Source organism: Anser cygnoides, chromosome 1, assembly GCF_040182565.1.
Source record: "Anser cygnoides isolate HZ-2024a breed goose chromosome 1, Taihu_goose_T2T_genome, whole genome shotgun sequence".
Taxonomy (NCBI): Eukaryota; Metazoa; Chordata; class Aves; order Anseriformes; family Anatidae; genus Anser; species Anser cygnoides.
This window is the reverse complement of record NC_089873.1, coordinates 98,580,184-98,598,527: the sequence shown is the minus strand read 5'-3', so window position 1 is coordinate 98,598,527 and position 18,344 is coordinate 98,580,184. Positions and strand designations below refer to the sequence as shown.

Genomic DNA, 18,344 nt, shown 5'->3' with positions numbered 1-18,344 from the left:
TCGTGGAAGCCAGGCTTACCCACCACACTCAGCACTGCTGCCTGGCTCAGGCAGCAGGAGGGAGGATGTGTGGGCCAGGAAAGGTAAATTCAGCATTTCTTTCAAAGATTGAGAGCTCTTCTTGGGAGTTACAAAGCAGACCAGAGCTCTGGTATGCAGAGGAGAGGTAGTCGCCTCTCTCAGAGCTGGTCAGAGCTAGTACAGACCTCCAGGGTCTCGGCTAAGGTGTAAATCAGGCTTAAAACCCAGGACAATCAAAACATGGGGAGAACAAATAACAAGGAAAGCTAGCACAGTCCTGAGGGCTTATCTATGACCTGTTTCTCCAGGAGCTTCTGTTTTAATGCCCCAGTAAGTAGTTTCTGTGGCTGAAAGAATACAAAACCTAATCTGATCCTGTTACTTAATCAGGAATATTATGGGAGGACCAAAGATATTTTAGACTCCATCCCTTAGAAAATACTTGCGAAGCTAGAAAACCCCATAAAAATGTCAATGCAAATCCGTTTGGGTGTAGGCAGTGAATCCACTCTAGTAGTCACAGAATGGAGTTAGCCTGTAAAATGCTTGGTAGGCTTCTGGGCTCCGTAAGTAATACACGAGCCATTCTGGGAGATGGAATGCAATTACTAGGACTAGTTGATACCAATTTATTTAGTGAATTTGCTTTATTCTGCTCAAGATCTGATCACGGCTGCCTAAATTTGTTTGTTGTTTGTATTTGTTCATTGAATTATTTGTGCAGGTAAATTATAGCCTATTAATCATGTTTATTATGACAGTGCCTAGGGATTGACCAAGAATGCACCCCCCTCTGCCTGTTTTCTGGGTAGTGTGCAAAGACAGAATAATAGGCAATCCCTGGCCTCATTTATGTGTGAATTGAGTGCTTTGATTATTTGCTGTTTGTCAGATGTTGGCTGTTTAAGTTGTTTAGCATTCTTTGTTTTCCTTAAACCTGGTAACAAAAGCTCTTCAAGTAAGAATTAAACATTACAAAAAATGACTGGAGCTTTGGCTTTCTCGGAAGGTGGGTGGTGGGCTGGGACAGTGGAGGTGAGAAAATTCACTAAGAAGAGAGAAAGAACAGTCAGATCCTAATTTTTCCAAATCGCTGCATGCCTTGCTGAGTGGGGGAGTGCAGAAGCTGTATACAATAATGACTTTCCGTTCCTTTTTCTCCCATCATGCTGTTTTGTTGCACATACCTGTATAAGAATATTTCAGTATGTCGTAGTCAAAGCTGGATTCTTCCTTATTAGTTTGCTTAATACAGGGACTCAAAGTTGGTGCCCTGTCCTCAGCTCAGCGGTCTCTGATTCAGCTATGACACTGCTCTCCAGGCAGAAGCCTTGCTCCTTGGTAGCACATATTTTCTGGAACACGATTTTTTGCAAAAACTAGGATTGCTGTACAGTTCTGAAGATGTGCCTTTCCCAGCTGATAAGAAACATCTTACAGCATCGGAAGGTCTGATAAAGCCACAACACAGGCTGTCTCTTTAGTCCTTTGACTCTTGTGTTCCCTGCCTCCAAAATGGGTTGCAACTGATCACTTTCCTTAAGTCTACTCTTCTCAGTGAGCCTCCATCATTGCATCACGTTGATCCCTTTGCCTTCTCTGTTGCCTATTTTACTTCTTTTCTTTGTTTTTATCCTCTTCCCGTCTTGTCTTCTAATCATTTCTCAGGATCTTTCCAGTATCATAAAAATCTGGGCCCAAACTTTTTGAAGTGTTCTTTTCCTCCTTGTGGGCAATTTCATCCATTTTCCTCATGTTCAGATGAAAATTCAGGAACTGGAATTCTTCTCACTATCAAAGGTGCCCAAACAGGTTAAACGAAACTCCTGCCTAGTGAGTTCCTGTTCACCACAGTTTACCATGTAAAGGTGAACCCAAAAATGGACAAGATTTTCTAACAAAAGGAAAATCTTCTCTCTAAAATTTCAGACTGGATCTCTACTTTCCACTTCAAACGGTGAAGTTAAAACATTTTACTTAAACCTTATTCAGTTAGAATTCAATATGGTTGCACAGTGGCAAGTCTAGTTCTTGGGACCATCATCTTAGGACTCATCTCTATGCAAGACCATCTTCCCAGTGGAGAACAGACTTACATGTTTTCAAATCTCAGCTTCTATAAGGTCCTGCAGCAGTATTCAAGGAACAACACTGCTTTTTGCCTCCATTTCCAACTTAAAGTTTATTTAGTGAAAATCCTAGGGTTCAATTCAAGAATAATATAAACAATTCCAATGGGTGTTTTTTGACCAAATATTATTAAGACCTTTGAAAACCTCTTGTATTCAATACTACAGTTTTGTTGGGTATAGAGGTCTGTTCCTTAAAGCTTGTATTTTCATGAAATTTCCTCCCTTTCTGCCTCTCTTTTTCTCTTTCTGGACTGCTTGTTCTGACATACAGCTAACCAAAGTGAAATGTCTTTCTTTGAGAGAATTCTCATGCTTGTTATTTATCTCCACTCCCATGCCTTTTAGCACCCTTGTTTCTCTCCAGATAATGTGAACCTCAAGGAAAGCAGAGAGATGGAAGCAAGAGAGGCACGTGGGAGGACTAATCCCAGAGGATACTATGATCTGCTGAGTTTTCAGTTTGAAGTTCTGGAGCTGAAGGGTTGCATTCCCTGGTGGACTAGAAATAGCTGCAGATATGAAGCTTGACATTAATGCACTGTGGTTTAAATCTTTGTGTGCTCACAAACCAGGAGTCATCGTAGTTACATGGCACAATGAAATGTGCAGGCCAAAACAAATAAATGCTCTTAGTCTGGAAAGGGAATAGAAGCATTTCAAATCATCCCTTTGAAGAATAGTTCTTCCTGGTGCTTATTTGATTTTGTTATACATATACACAGTATTCAAGCTAAATGCCTCTGCTAGTTCAATTACTACAGTTTACTTACCAAGGCTCTGTTAAATGCTTTCAAGCACAAGTCCCTTCTGTACTATTAAAGAAGCTTTCCATTTCTGTGATACTGTATTAAGCTTCACACTTCCACTCCCTAGTGGAGTTTGTCTTGTAACTGGATCCTAATACATCCTATTATACGAACCAGAAGGACTGGGAAGTGCTGTGCTGCAGAACGACATTTAGGATCTGCTCTCCTAAATCTCTCAAAGAAGAGAATTTTGTGCCTTGCATCATTTCCCAAATTTTCAAAAGTATGCCAGAAGCCTGGCTATTTAACTTGCCATGTTTTCCTTGTGTTCATTGGATTTCGGTTAAAATGGTGACTGGGATGAGGAGAAACACAGCCAGGCACCTCTCAGGAGGCTCTCCGACCCAATTACTGTGCAAGCTCTTGAACCTGTAGTCTCCAAGCGATACCACAGGCAGCCAAGTGGACAGCAAGTTGTAGCAGTGAGGGAATATCATTATTGACAGCAGTAGGAAACAGGAACTCAGAATTCTTCTGCTGAGCCTGAGACAGAGAGGCCTCCCAAAATACCCATGGCGAGTTCTCCCTTGTGTGCAGAGGAATGAAACTGTATCCCCAACTGCCCAGTAAATCTCTGCTGAATTTCATCTAGTGCCACAAAACCTGCTTCTCTGTTGGCTGGTGTCTCAGAATGTTAGCTGTTTGCAAACATGCTGCTACCCATGTGTTTACTTGTGATTATCCCAAAGGCATATTCGCATATTCCACAGGCACTTCGTGTTTTAGGTTAAAAAGAAAAATCATATGGAAATTTAAGCAGGAAAAGATGCTATTCACTGTGCTGTGTTTAAAAACAAGGACCGGGCTGTGATATGACTTTAATGACTAATCACAACAGAGGAAAACCAATAGACAATATAGGTGGATTGCTCAACCCATGCTTCCTAAAATAATAATAATTTTAAAAAAAGAAAAAAGTTTTTCTAGGTGGGGACCCTCAACATTTTCTAAAGCCTGGCCCACCTCCTGTTTGAGAAGCTGCCATGCAGGCACCTCCCCTTCCATTCAGAACCAGGAAGAATGTGTTTCTTCTCCTTGGCAAATTAATAATATCCCTGTGACAGCTCCAATGATCGCTTACACAGAGATGTCGTATGCTGAGGGTATTTGGTGTATTGTTAACATCTTTAAATGTGATTTAGCATCTTGAAATGAGGAGAAGCTGGAATTACAGGACCATCAGATCTGCATCACCTGTGTTTAACATCTGTGAGCTCAGAAATGGAGGGAGGAAAGAGATTTTCAGAGACTATCACTGCTAAGAATCTGCCACAAGACTAATGAGAGGCTTGGGCAGGACTGCTTGGATGAAGTCTCTCTTTTCTGCATGCAACTGAATCCTACCTGTCTGTGCAGAGGTATGCCCAAGAGGCCAAATAAATAAATAGATAAGTTAATTTCCACTTGCAAACAGAAATATCACCTGTTTATAATGCACGTTAGTTGCATTTGCCATGTAAGTTTGTGTTTGCCCTGAGGCGAAAAGACTCTATACGTGAACAACAAATTCCTGGTTACACCTCATACGATATAAGGCAGACCATGATCTCCTTTACAAGGAGGTCCAGGGACAAAATAGAAATATTCTTGCAGAGTCCAGGCAGACAACTGTGAGTTAGACCAGAAAGTCATCCACTCCACCTGGGGACAAGCAGAAAAGGTGAGCTTTTTCATATGGAACTCAGGCCACCCTTAATCATTTCCTTTGGTGTGTGCATCCTCCTTTGAAACTGGGATGATCCAGTGACTGGAGAATGCTTTGAGACAGTCTTCACTTTACATTTCTGGTAGCATTCCTCTGCCTCTAAGATCTTCCAGACTGTATTACATGCATTATCTTTATGCCTTCAGGGAGGAGGCACAACTACCCCACTGCTTTCATGCAGCAAATGAAGCCTGTAAGCATCAGAAAGAGGTACCACTCTGGAAACTGTAGCTCTCAGCTGTCAATAGTTGCTGTACTGCAGGGCTGGGAAGCCTGCAGTGTGGTTCAGTAGTAGGCTAACCCAAACTTCGGGGTCTTTGTACCTGTGTGGCAAAAATGCCAAATGTCACACAGTGCATATAGTGCGAATTAACTAATAACAAGAGCATGTTGATGGAGGAACTGTTTTTGCAGGCTTTGCACTGTAGAGGGGATTGCTTGTGCATGTTCTTTTGTTTTTAAGCCAAATCAGGTGGTGTCCTGTTTTCCAATAATGGGCATAAGGCAGGCATGCACTCCTCATTGTATGCAGTTGAGAAATGGCAATATTTGCCAGTGCCTGGTTCAGGTTGCATTTACAGAGCTGCATCCACTGGTGCTGTACAGATATATGGTACTGAAAGGCTTGCAGGTGCACAGCCTGAAACATGGCAATATTATCCCCGCTATCCTCTAATACAGCATTCATTCTGGAAGCCCTACATTTAAGAGACAGGGAGACGGCTTTTATTTTTACTGGTATAGCAATGTGAAGCTATTTGTGATGGTGGGAAACCCCTGCCTAACATCTGCCGTGGCTTTATGGCATTGCATTGGTAGAATAAGATGGTACTGAAAGGCACAAACATCTCCGAGCTGTGGGCTTTCTCTTCACAGTGGGAAGGCAGGTGGCAGTGAGGATGAGCCACGTTCCCTGGCAGGCGATGAGCAGCAGGTCCACGTGAGGACCGATGCCCAAGCCTTCCCTCCCAGCCTGGGGACAATCCGTAAGGATGCTGTTTAGCCAATACATATTTTCCTCTTTAGTACATAATGGTAACCTGAATAAAAGGTTTGAATTACAAAGCAGGCTCACCCAGCACATTCTCTGAGCAATGACTGCCATTTACGTCAAGAAAATAAAGAAGGAGAGAGCAAGCGGGAGCACATGGGCAGGAGTGACTGAGCGTAAGGGAAAGCAGGCGATCGAGGCAGCAAGCTGGAAGTGAGACTTACCCTGCTGAAATGAAATTAAAGAAAGCCACAATGACAAAGGAAATTTGATTAAAAAAAAAAAAAAAGGTAGATTGTTATTATTGGAAATCGAGTGCTTTGTTCCAGCAACAAGGCAATATCGTTCACAAAAGCCTAATAATGATCTGTCCTCTCCCCTTTTCCCGTGGCTCCTCGCCTGCCTTGCTGTTACCTGCAGCCAGCCAGTGAACCAAGCCTGGGGAGGCGCAGGGGACATGGGTGGTGGGGATGGGGAGATGTGGGGCTGGGGCAACCCACGTCCACATGTAGTTCCCTCTCTCTTGGCACCTCTCCTTTTGCATCTCTCACCCATCTCCTTTGCCTTCTCTTTCCTTCTCCTCTGGTGCCCTTCATTCCCTCCCTGCTCCTCCCTCCCTCCCTCTCACTATTTTTCCTTCTCTCTACCCCCTCCATCTCCCCTTCCCTCTTCCCCATCGCTCAGCTGTGCCTCTCCTTTCCCCACTTCGCTCTCCCTCTCTCTCCCTGCCTGCGCTGTGTTACTAATGTGCAGTAATGGTATGGCTGGAAAGTCATTTGCGCTCCCCTTCTCTTTATTTTTTTCCCGCAGTATTATTAAAACTGCTCCATCACTGGCTGTAATGGGAGCGTCTGTATTTTCTCCCTCGCCCGTATCCCTGACATGACATAATGCCTGCCCTCACCAAGACGCTATAACACCGAGGTAATTGAAACATAACTCACCGTAAATTACAGACCGTTGTTCCAGGCAGGGCCCTGGCCATGCTTCCTGGAGCTCATTCCAACTGGAAGCTAAACATTGCTTTAAAAGGGATGCTTAAGCAAAACAAAGCCATTTAAAGAGCAACACAAACATGGGGAGGGAGGGGAGCACGGGGCTTGGGCTCTCCTGGAAATGTGGGCTCCTGCCTGTGCAGCACCAGGTGCTTCTGGTGGCATTTCTTTGGTCTGTGGGTACTGAGCAGGTGCACCAGGGATGAGGTGTTATTTCTGAAGCAGGCACCAGCACACTGGAAGCCTCCCTGTCCTCAGAGAGGCTGAGGACAGAGTAGGCCATAGGAAGAACTTCTTAACTAAAAGGTTTGCTTGACAGGGCCAAGGCTTTGATGGGAAGCTTGCCAAGTCACCGTGCCCTAGTGCCTACCAGAGGTGTGACAACCTAAGGCTCTGCCTATCTTTGTGGGATCCGAGTTCTTCCATTTCAAATGCGTGACACCTAAATACATGACATAAATCAATGTGGGCTGCAGGGCCCTCAACACTGCAGGAGACCACACACACATTCATAAAACTAGCACCAGACAGAAGCAGCTCAACTGTTTGCTGACCCTGAGACCTGAAGGATCTTCAGCTGTCGAAAGCTCACAGTTTGGTTGCAGGTATCACACTTGTCTGATGAATAACTCACTTCACTTTCCTCCATGCCTCAGTTTCCCCTTCCGCAACAGAGGGGTAAAAATACCAGCCATCTTTGTTGAGCACCCTGTGATACAGTGAGTTAAAAGGATATGAAAGTGAAGCAGGGATAATTACCCCACTGGTGTTGATGGAGGCATGAGCTGCTAGGAAACATCATTTTTTAGTCAGAAGGCAGCCCTGGAAATCAGGACCCCTGGGCTTTGGTTTTGACTCCTGCTCTAGCAGGCTCTGTGCCCTCCACACTGACAGGCCATGGCTCAGCTCTCCCCCCCCGTGGCATCACACAGAGAAGTGGCTGCTTTGAGTTTGGGGCTGTCATCCCTTGAATTCTGGGAAATTTTGGGCAAAAGTTAAAAAAAAAAAAGAAAAAAAGGAAAGAAAGAAAATGTGCAGTGATTTTTCTTTAGCAATGGAAGTGAGTATTTGGAAACTTTGAAAAGGTCAGGATTAGACAGAACAGCCTATCTCTCACAAACACGAATTGGAGTCTCTCCAGGGCCTTTCCATTTATTGTCAGTGGACACCATGGCCCAAATTCATGCCTTGGTGTCATGGGGCTGATGTTGTAGGAATAACAGGGTCTTGTGAGAAAAAGCCCTCGTTGCAATCCTTTGTAAAATACAAAGTGCTTTATTTTAGGGAATGAGATTTACTGTTTGTCTAGGATGAAATGGCGAAAACTCAGGGAACTACGACCCTGTGACTGCCCGAGTTTTCCCTGGGGCCCTTCACAGTCAAAACTATTACAGCCAGCAACCTAGAAGCCACTGTAAACCACCCTGGAAGAACCCATGGACCCCCTTTAAGGGGTGGCTCTCTGGCAGCCAGAGAAAAGTCCCCTTGGTGCGATGCCACGAGGTGGATATATCCACCAGGGCTGCATGCTCTGGGTGATGCATAGGCTCACAATTGATTACTGCAGAGCCACGGGAACGGGGGACGCAGCTGCAGAAGTGAAGCCTTGGCAGCGTCCACTCTGCAGCATTAAGCACTACGTGTCTGAATCGGGTCTGGCAACGGAGGGCAATTAGCTGGGGGGGCTGCAGGGCTGCTCCGTGGGTGTCCCGTGCTCTCACCCTGCCCTGCCTCTCCCCTCCCACCTTTCTGGGCTCCACACCTGCTTGGGGACAGAAGCAGCCAGGCTGAGGAAAAGGAAATATTGCACGAAGACGCCTGCCCCTCTGTCCTGTGGCTTAGCACCTGCAGCAGGGGGATGCACTGTCCCAAGCCCCTCCTGCTCGGGCAGCAGCAGCAGTGCGGCGGTGCCATAGGTGCGTGCTCTCCCACCCCCAGCTTTCCCTGGTGCCTGCTTTGAGTTGATTGCTTTCTGTGAGGCCTGCCACATGCCCCTTGAAAGTGTTTCCATCAACCCTCTTACCGTAGCTAAGGTTTCAGCAATCTCACCCCTCTTCTCCTTGACATTATTAGTTTATCTTTGTCCACTGGCAAAGTTCCCGAGCAATTCAACAATAACAGTTGTTTCTCTGTGGCTGAAAAAGTCATCTCCAGCTCTGGCTGTTATTGATCATCTTACAGGAACCGGACATTTTCTTTTCCTTTCCCATTTTTTAAAATACATATTTTGAGTGAGTTTCAGTCAATTTTAGTGCTCATGAAAGTGAAAGACTGATGGTGTTGACTAGAGCTAAACTTAGCTCTATACAGCTTCCCCTATGCACACACATCTCTGCTAATGCACCACCGGACTGGCCTGCAGCAACTTCTGGCTCTCCCAGCAGGCGAGCTCTGTCTGGACACATGTGGCAGAACTGACACGGGATCGGCTCTGCTCTTTCAGGTGTCTCTCTCTCCAGCAGCCACAAATGTGCTTTGATCTATCCACAGGGCAGTTTTGTGCTGCAATTGCTCACGCAGACCTTGTGGGATTAGCTGTGGTGAGTGGGAGGGCTGCTCTGTTCACAAGATGGGTAGGACAGGTCAGGGTGATACGCTGTTCGCACTGCACTCGTCTTCCAGCAGCTCCAGGCTTATACTGAAATCAGATGGAGCCCTTAACCATCTCATGGCACTGTTTCCTCTCCTCTCATCTTCTGCAGTTCACAGGCACAGCTCTTAGCTGAGGCTAGCCAGTGTGAAGCAAACTGTGCCTGGGATGCCTCCTACCCTTTTGCCCCCCATGCAGGCAAATAGCTGTTCAGCTTCAGTCTGTCCAAGCAAACAGGATGGCAGAGACAAGTGACCTACTTCTTGAGAAGCCCTGGTACTTCAGCATACCCGCTTTCCATCAGCCCTCTAGGAATCACATGCTCACCCCCTGAGGAAAGTACTGAATTGTAACTCCCATGTCAAATCACCATTTCTAAATGAAATACTAAAAAGTCTAACCTGTCATTTCATTTTCAGGGTATTGTTCCTTTTTAAAAAAAAATAAAAATAAAAATCTGAACATATACTGTAACCTGTTTGGTGGAGGGGGGAAAGGCATTTGAGGCTAAAACAAAAATTGAGTTTCTGATTTTGAAGCATTGATTCAAAATAGAGGGGAGGAATTCATTTTGAATCAATTCAGAATTTCTGGTGAGAACATAGTCATTTTCCCCTTGTCTTCTTTCTCCTCTCCTCCTCCCTTCCCCCACTGTAGTCTAGCAGGTAAAGGAAAAATAACAGCTAGCAAGGACACATCAGTGATGCTGGAGTTTTCATTAAACTGTTTTAAGTTGGGGCAATGAATATATTCATCTTCCACCCTGCGTGGGAAAACGTAGCACGTCTCTCTCCCGTAGCAAGCTTGAGAACAAAATGGCTGTTGTCTCAGCAAACCAACTGAGATCCTAAATATTTAGTGCTCAGAAAGTTCTCCCCTTGGTAGTCACGCGGGTAGGCAGAGATGGGCGCTACTACCTCTTTCTGCTGTGCTTTGCCACCTGCATCCCCCCTAAGGGCTCCGCAGGGACCGAGCTCCAGGCTGTGGGTTCCCCTGGGGTCCCCATCCTCCCCGGCAGACCTGCCCCAGGCGCTGGAGCCAAGCTGCCTTGCATTTAATTGTGTTGCTTTCCTCGGCTTGTTTTCCACCCGGATCCTGTTTGTCCTGGGTCCCCAAGGAAAGCTCTGGGCTGCTCAGTTAATTGGAAGTGGCTAAAGCCATGGACGGCAGAGATGGAGGTGGAGGTGGCATTGTTGGGTTCAATTTGTGGAGACCGTTGGAAATCTATGTCTTAGTTTAGCAGTCATTCACTATTAGGGTGAGACGCTTGTCTGGGTACCTGCGGGAGATTTCTGAGATGTCCCAGGGGCCTGAGGAAACGACGGCAATTATCTTTATCTGCGCTGTGTTTTATTAAATAACGGTGAAGACCGAAAGAGCTGGAAAGGAGCAGAGTGGGTAAGGCTGAGTAACAGGATGTGGGAACAAGGCGTGTGTTGGGACACGAAGGGGGAAGGAGCATGCACAGACACTGCGAGGTATACGAAAAAGTGAGTGAGCAAAGGGAACGGAGCAGGGAAGGATAATGAGAGGCTGAGGCTAAAAGGAAAGAGGAGATGGGCTAGCAGTGGGGTGGGACCCAGGTCCCTCACGTGTGTGACAGAGACAGGGAGGAAACGGCACGATGGAAAAGCGTGTGTGTGGCATGTGTGTGTAATACAAGGGAAGGGGACCACAGTAACTGGCTCTGCTGGGAGGAGAGTGCAGACCAGAGGCGCGTGTGCTGCTGGTGAGCCAGCTTTTGGTCCGGGAGCCCGGGAAGGGCTGCAGCGTTTAGGTTTATGCTGATGGCACATCTTTCCACTTGGGCAAATGGACGGATTCCCTCTCTAAATCACTCCAACGTGATTTTAATAGCAGGCAGAGGTGGCTTTCGGATAATAAATGGGTACTAAACCCTAAAGAGACGCAGGCTGTGTCATACAGAACAGATGGTAAATTAAAAAGAATGGAAGCCCGCGACTTCGCTTAGCTCTGCTCCGAGCCGGGGAGCTCTCACTCTTGTTATGCTAAGTATTTAGTATTTACACTGAAAGGTTGCTTCCTCGCCTGCCCTGACTTGGAATATCGCAATTATGTATAATAGCAGCAAGATCACACTGATTAGAGAGGTGGCAGGAATGGCGAGACCGCATCATGATGATGGTAATCATCATTCTTATTAGTGATCATCAATAATTAATAATTGCATTGTTTATTCTTCATCAGTGGTGGTAAAGACACCCAGACATGCCAAAAGGTTTAAAAATCATCCCTCTTTGTTTTGTTTACTGACAGAGAAAGTCTCCTTTTGTATTTGCTTTTTACTTGGGGGCACTGGGGCTCCGGGTCACCGTTCACCTTCCAAAGGGTATTCAGGCCAGCATTTTGTGCCCTTTGGCTTCAACAGGCTGCAAGCATCAGTTAAGGGCTAAGCAGATAACCTAAACTCAATGCAGAGCCCCTGGGCTGGGCCATGCCCCTGGAGGGCAGCCGGGCTACGTGACCAGCTCTGGCTGGCCCTGCGGAGCCCACGATGTGGTTGTCATCCTGCCAGCATGAACGAGCACAAGTTCATAAGCCAAACGTGTGTCCTGCTTTTTCTTGGGCTATTTCACGGCCCTGTGAACTGGGAGAGCTGGGATTGTGTGATGAAATCTAGCGAGGGGTCTCAGTGAGATGGCGTGCAAGTGCACGAGCCCAAGAAATCATTCCTTTAAACACAAAAGCAGCCAGTTAAGGCAACACTGTTATTGCTTCTGTGTCTGATGTACATGAGACAGAGCAAATCCTAAAGCAGCTGAAGCCATAAAGGCAATCACTTACCAAGGCCATAATGTATTGATCTTCCCCCATCTGAGCTCTGTCAGGCTGGCATATTGGAAGATGTTTGTACCTTTTAAACAGGTATATGATGAAGAAAGAGTGAAGACAGCGCTATTAACCTAGAATTTTGCTTGGAAGATCTGAGAAAAAAAAAATCCTTCATCTTTTGGGACCTGAGCTCTCTTACAGCCTTGCTGGAAATGATCTTTAAAGCCAAGTACTTCTAGCTCTGCTGAGCTCTCAAAGGCGGGGGGGGGGGGGGGGGGGGGGGGGGGGGGGAGGACGAAGATGAGTGCATTTAAGTTTTGATTGCAGTTCCGTATAAAAGGGTATTTGGGACTCTAATTTCTTTATTTTGCAGACTCCTAATCCCCACTAATTTCTTGAATTTGCCCACCTAACAACAGATATATAAATTCACATACAGTTAAACTATCAGAGAAGCCCATGAATGCTACAAGGGGGACCTGGAAGACACAATAACTTAGGCTAAATGTCTCTTTTTAAAATTCTCCTCCCACCCAATTTATGCACTTCAGAGATTGCATAATATGCACCTGTTTTAAAAATAAAATAATTTTCATAAAACATAATTTTAAGGAGTGAGTCCAGAGGAGGGCCATGAGGATGATCAGAGGGCTGGAGCACCTCTCTTATGAGGACAGGCTGAGGGAGTTGGGGTTGTTCAGCCTGAAGAAGAGAAGAAGGCTCCGGGGAGACCTTATAGCTGCCTTCCAGTACCTAAAGGGGGCTACAGGAAAGCTAGGGAGGGACTCTTGGTCAGGGAGAGTAGCAACAGGTCAAGTGGTAATGGCTTTAAACTAAAAGAGGGGAGTTTTAGATTAGATATAAGGAAGAAATTCTTTACTCAGAGGGTGGTGAGGCACTGGCACAGGCTGCCCAGAGAAGCTGTGGGTGCCCCATCCCTGGGGGTGCTCAAGGCCAGGCTGGATGGGGCTTTGGGCAGCCTGGGCTGGTGGGAGGTGTCCCTGCCCATGGCAGGGGGCTGGAACTGGATAGGCTTTAAGGTCCCTTCCAACCCAAATCATTCTGTGATTCTGTGATAATTTTCTTTAATATTTTCAGGGAAAAATAATCCAGTAAATGAAGGAAACCCTTATGTTCCAGCTGAGTTATTGTTTTCTATTATTAATGATGAAGACAGTAGCCACCTGTAGCGAGTGGCCAACCAAGAAGAGTTCTTCAGTGTATCCAGCACCGTACAGATGTGGGGAGCAGATATTTCCTGCCCCTATAAGCTCAGTTACATACTATATAAAAGTGGAAGATCCCACTATACTTGCAGGAAGCTAAGCATGCAACTAACTTCATGGTGGAGTAGTACATAATAATAGGATGATTGATGAAAGTGGAACATAAATGTATGTTTCTTGTGTCCCTACGATCACCTCTATGAAAAGACCAGTTTTTTTAAAGCACCCCTCCTCCACCCAGGGAAAAAAAAAGTAGGAATGGTTGAATGAGTAGTGTGAAATATGAATGAGTAGTGAGAAATATGAAAGAAAAAAATAAAGGTAAGAGCTTTTGAGTTTTGTGGGAGTTATTTTGTGGGGAGGTTGTTAGAAACTCAACAATGTAAAATTAGTTTGATTTGCTGGCATTTGTACTCATAATTTTTGGGGATTTAGATTTACCAGTTTTTATAATAACATTTAAAACAAAACCATGCTTTCTCACCAGTAAATAATTTCAGTAGTTTTTTTTGCTAGTAGGACATGATAGGTTCAACAGTGGAAACAGACTCAGTGAATAGACAAGGGGGCTCCAAAGAAAAGAGAGGACACTTTAAAAATAAATAAATAAAACAGTGTAAAGACCAAAACTAAAGAAAAAAAAGAAGGTAAAAATTAAGTGCTAATCTTCCGTGTTATATTTTCCATCACTCCTTACTAACTTGGTAAGTTAGCTCTGACACTTAGGCCTTTGGGGAGGTGCAGAAGGGCAAAGACCCTTTGGTCATACTGAAGCAGTCAGCAGCTAGCACTCAGCATCTCAGAAGGGCAGACTAATACAGATACTTCAGTGCAGACTAAAGTACCTCGCCATGGTTTTCAATCCTATTTGTGGACCTTGAAAAATTGCCTGGTAGTAGTACAGATCCCTTTGTCAAACACTTAGGTTTAGAGATATTAGAGTGACTTTTCTTTACCTTCTGTGTTTCCCTTTGACACAGTCCATAAGCCATTAGCAGTGTTGAATAAGTTGAAAACCATTGCATTAGATAACCGAGCTTGAACAGAGCCTTTAGAGGCTGGCTCCACATAGGACTGATGACTTACAGCTTCAAAAGTGCACCCATTGCCTGTGAGGTTACATCCCTGGGTCTGCTTGTAGAGACAGGCTGCTGTGCTGGTGGAGCAAGATGTTACTCAGAGCTGGGGAGAGTGTTAGAGTCAGCTAAGAAGGTTAAAAAGGCAATGCCTTCAGTGATTAGAAGCATTTTTGGGTTGTAACAGCACTCAGGCTTTTCTGAACTTTCCTAACATGTTTTTTCCCCTGAGGCTGTTAAAAATATATCTCTCCTTTTAAGATTGTGACAGAGGTGTACAGATAGCTCTGTGAAGAATTCTTTTTTTTTTTTCTTTTTCAGATTTTCAACTTTCAGTGTCATTTCAAATTTCAGAAAAATAAGTGTGGAAAACAGCCTGATGACAGCTTTGTGACATCCACCCCTCTACCTCCGAGTGCCTTTTATCCGACAGGAAAACAAAACAGTTAAGGAAGACTGGAAAAATTAATACACATTTTCACCCTTTCTCCTCCATCCTCTTCTCAACCACTTATGTTTATGATTCATTTAAACCTTAATCAGAGACTGTTTTCTTGCCCCGTGGTGCATTTGAGCCTTTACATACAAGGATGTGTGGTGGATGGGATGGGAGTGCTGACAGCACGGGGCACAAGAAGGAAAAGGCTATTGCATGAAGATGGGAGGAGATGCATGCTCAGCACAGCACTCACTCACCTCTGCCACAAACCCACCCAAGACCTTAGGCAGAGCCATCGCTTCAGGGTCCTTCAATACACAGGCATGCATCTTTTGACATTGCTTTGGCGAAAACATGAGAAGTCAGTTGAACAAGGTCAGCACGTATAAATGAAACTTAGATTCATCTCGCAAATTCCATTCATCTCCTACCTGATTCCTGCAGGATGCTGAAACTCAGACAGCAGCCCCATTAAAATAAGGTTGGGTGCCTGTTACATTATAAGCAGCCTTGATTAGTGACAATGGTATTTTCGTATCATCAGCAGCAAGTTCAAGGCAACTGCTGTTCACATTAAAGTGAATACAGATTTGCAGCGGTGTTCACAAGCCCAGAAAGCACACTGCTGCCTGTGCTTAATTACATTGTATGGTGTCTTGCTCTTCAAGTCATTTTGGAGAGTCCAGTACTATAGATTTCATAAATGTTACTTAAATCTGACTGCCATCACTGCTATTAAATTTCACTGGCTGGTTCACTGCTGGACCATGAGATCTGTTTCTTCCCAGGGTGCTGGTACAAGAATATATGGGACTTAAATGTAGTTTTGTATGGCCAGCAGGTCATCTTTAGGCTCAGGTTAGAGTCTGCAAGATGATTAGGATGGACAAGCATAGTTACTCTCAGCACACCCAGAAGAAGGGGAGCTAGTCTCAGTCAAAACAAAGAGAAATTTTGTTGTCTGAAAGATGCTTGACTGGCTAAAGAGGTGCCCTGAATTTCATCAGAAGACCCAGCTGAATAGATCTGGACAGCCAGCCGCCCCGTGCTTTGGGTGACTGTCTACTGCCTTTCTGTAGAGTTATTGTGACTGTGGTATGGAATTGTTACACGTGCAGCTGACCTGTGCAGATTAGTCTATGTATGTGCAGAGGGACCAGTGTGCAATGGGTGGGACCTACTGCTTTTGAGTCTGACAGCATTTTGTCTCTTGGCAAACCTGGTCACTGGCTATCCTGATTGGCAAAGGGGATGAGAACAAGAGGACGTGTAATAGTACCTGATTTATTTTAAGCTGGTTCATGAAGACTGATAAAAAGGAAAGCTGTCTGTCTTAATATACTCTATGTTCCACCAGTCACACCAACATGTTAGATGTAAGCCTGGGCTCCAGGGCCAACAGTAGTGCACGACCTCCATCATCATCTGCTGGTGTTTGCTCTTGCACAATCAGTGGCTACACACAGATTTACAACAAGAAAAGTACTGTGGGCTTTTTGAGCTCTGCTTCTGGTTTTAAGCATTTTTTTGATGATTCTAAAGCTTTTTCTTATAACCCTCTGAGCTAAGAAACCTTCAATTTTTTCATATGTGTCTGCTGTGGGCAAAACAGTCTCAGTTCAGGGAATTTCACTGAATTTGATTTATTTCCAATTAACATAAACCTTTATTTACTGATTTGTGTGTTGGAAAACAAAGAAGACTTAAATAATTAAACACCGAGGGAAGTCCCTTTCCTCCCTCTTCCCCAGGCTCAGCTTCAGTCCAATACTTCTCTCCCACCAGCACTCCCCTACCCTGTTTTTACAGGAGGCTGGGTCAGTACGTGATTGTTTCTTGCTGCCATTCCTGGTTTCTTGCTCTTTTCTTCCCCTTCTCCTTCCTCCTCACTCATTTCCTGCTCCAGCCTGGGTCCTCTGTGTGCCAGGGTCCCTTGGGTTGTCCCTGCTCCAGTGTTGGTCCCCCACGGTCACAGTCCCCCCAAGGTACTCCCAGCATGGAGCACCTCCCTCCAGGACATGTTCCCAGCCCTGTCTCCAACACTGTCCCCTTCCACATGCCCCCTCCTGTATCTGCTGCTCCCCTTTGTCTCCTTTTGTGCATCCTCATATCTCATATCTCCTCATATCTCGTATCTCTTCATATCTCCTATCTCCTCATAACCTCGTATCTCACATCTCCTCCTGTGTCTGTGCCACCCCACCTCCCAGACCCCTGCCAGAGATGCCCCAGCCAGTGCCCTTTTACAGGAACTGAAGAGCCTCCGGCATTCAGGTGATCCTTGTGGGCAGGACTCTGGGAGGAGAAGAAATCTCACATTACATGGTGCGAGGCCTAGGGTAAATTCGCATAGGCTAGAGCAAGGAGCTCCATTCCTGGTGAGCCAAAGGAGGGAATTTCCACCTTGTAAAATATCTTATCCGTTTTCTCCCTAAAAAGAAGTCAAAGCTGCAAAGTTGCAATTTTTTTGTTGTTGTTATTCTGGAGAAATCTAATGGGAAGAGTGTTAAGAAAGAAGTCACCAGGAGCCCAGGTCTACTCCTAGCTCTGCTGCTGGTTTGCTAGATCCAGCACTTCCTACTTCAAAAATACATATTTTTTTCTCCTAGGCACACCAGACCGTGCCTGTTGCAATGTGTTTGGTCTGGAAGCTGTGCAGAGCAGGGTCTGCCTCTCGCTGTGTGTGCAACACCCAGCACAACCGGGCCCTGGTCCCTGCCGAAGCCTCGAGGCACGACTGTAACACAAATAATAAATAATAATAATGTTAGCGAGAGAGCATACATATTTATATGAAAACGTACTGATGCAAATCACCTTTGATTGACAGCTGTGCTCAGCACACGCACGGTGATGGGATTACATTATATCTGGCCATAGCTTGATACACACAAAGTGCGGCTCATAAATTAAACCGGAGATGATCTCTGCCGAAGGCACCAGCATCCTTACTCATTGCACTCACAAGGTGTCACAGCAATAGCTTCTCACTGACACATGGCCCCAGAGCCACCCGGACTACATGAAGAGCATGTAGGAGGAGAGTCAGGACGGGAGCTCTCCTCTCCTGCATATCTGCAAGGTCTGGGACTGCTCCTCCATGTGCTGCCTGGGTGTATAAGTGGGTATATAAACAGATGTTTCTCTGCCTTCCTCTCTTCTCTTCTCCTCATCTCCCTTCCTGCTGGCCCCAGTCTGTGCAGCTGGCCAGGCAGAGGTGGCAATGCTGTGCTCCAGACGCAGGAGAAACACAGCATGGTGTGCTTTCCCAGGCACCCAGCCCTGTGTGCTGGCATATTCCCCACCCATTTAAACCCTCTTGCTGTAGCTGGGTACCCCCATCTCAGGGCTGAGGACCTGGGCACTGGTGCAGAGGAAGCTCTGAAGAACACACCCCAGCACCCAACCATGCTCACAGGTCTTCCACGCTGGCGGTAGCATCCCCTTAGTCATCGGCATGGAGCGTGCTTCAAGCAGCTTCACATAAACACTGCCTTCAGACGGTGAAGGGAAATATTTTAACTCACCCACATCCCATAAACGCAACTACGGATCTCTTGATGGCAGCAA

At 45.6% G+C, this 18,344-nt stretch overlaps 1 long non-coding RNA gene across 11 annotated transcripts in view; it reads left to right on the top strand.

Annotated features, from left to right (window-relative positions):
- LOC106037673 (uncharacterized) overlaps positions 1-18,344 on the top strand; it is a 231,787-nt gene that overhangs the window by 208,747 nt on the left and 4,696 nt on the right. For 10 of the 11 annotated variants that reach the window (XR_010834215.1, XR_010834220.1, XR_010834212.1 and 7 more), the window contains one exon: positions 14,657-16,043. This is a non-coding gene — a long non-coding RNA (uncharacterized lncRNA). The remainder of the gene's footprint in view (positions 1-14,656; positions 16,044-18,344) is intronic. The other variant, XR_010834211.1, reaches the window with a different exon arrangement.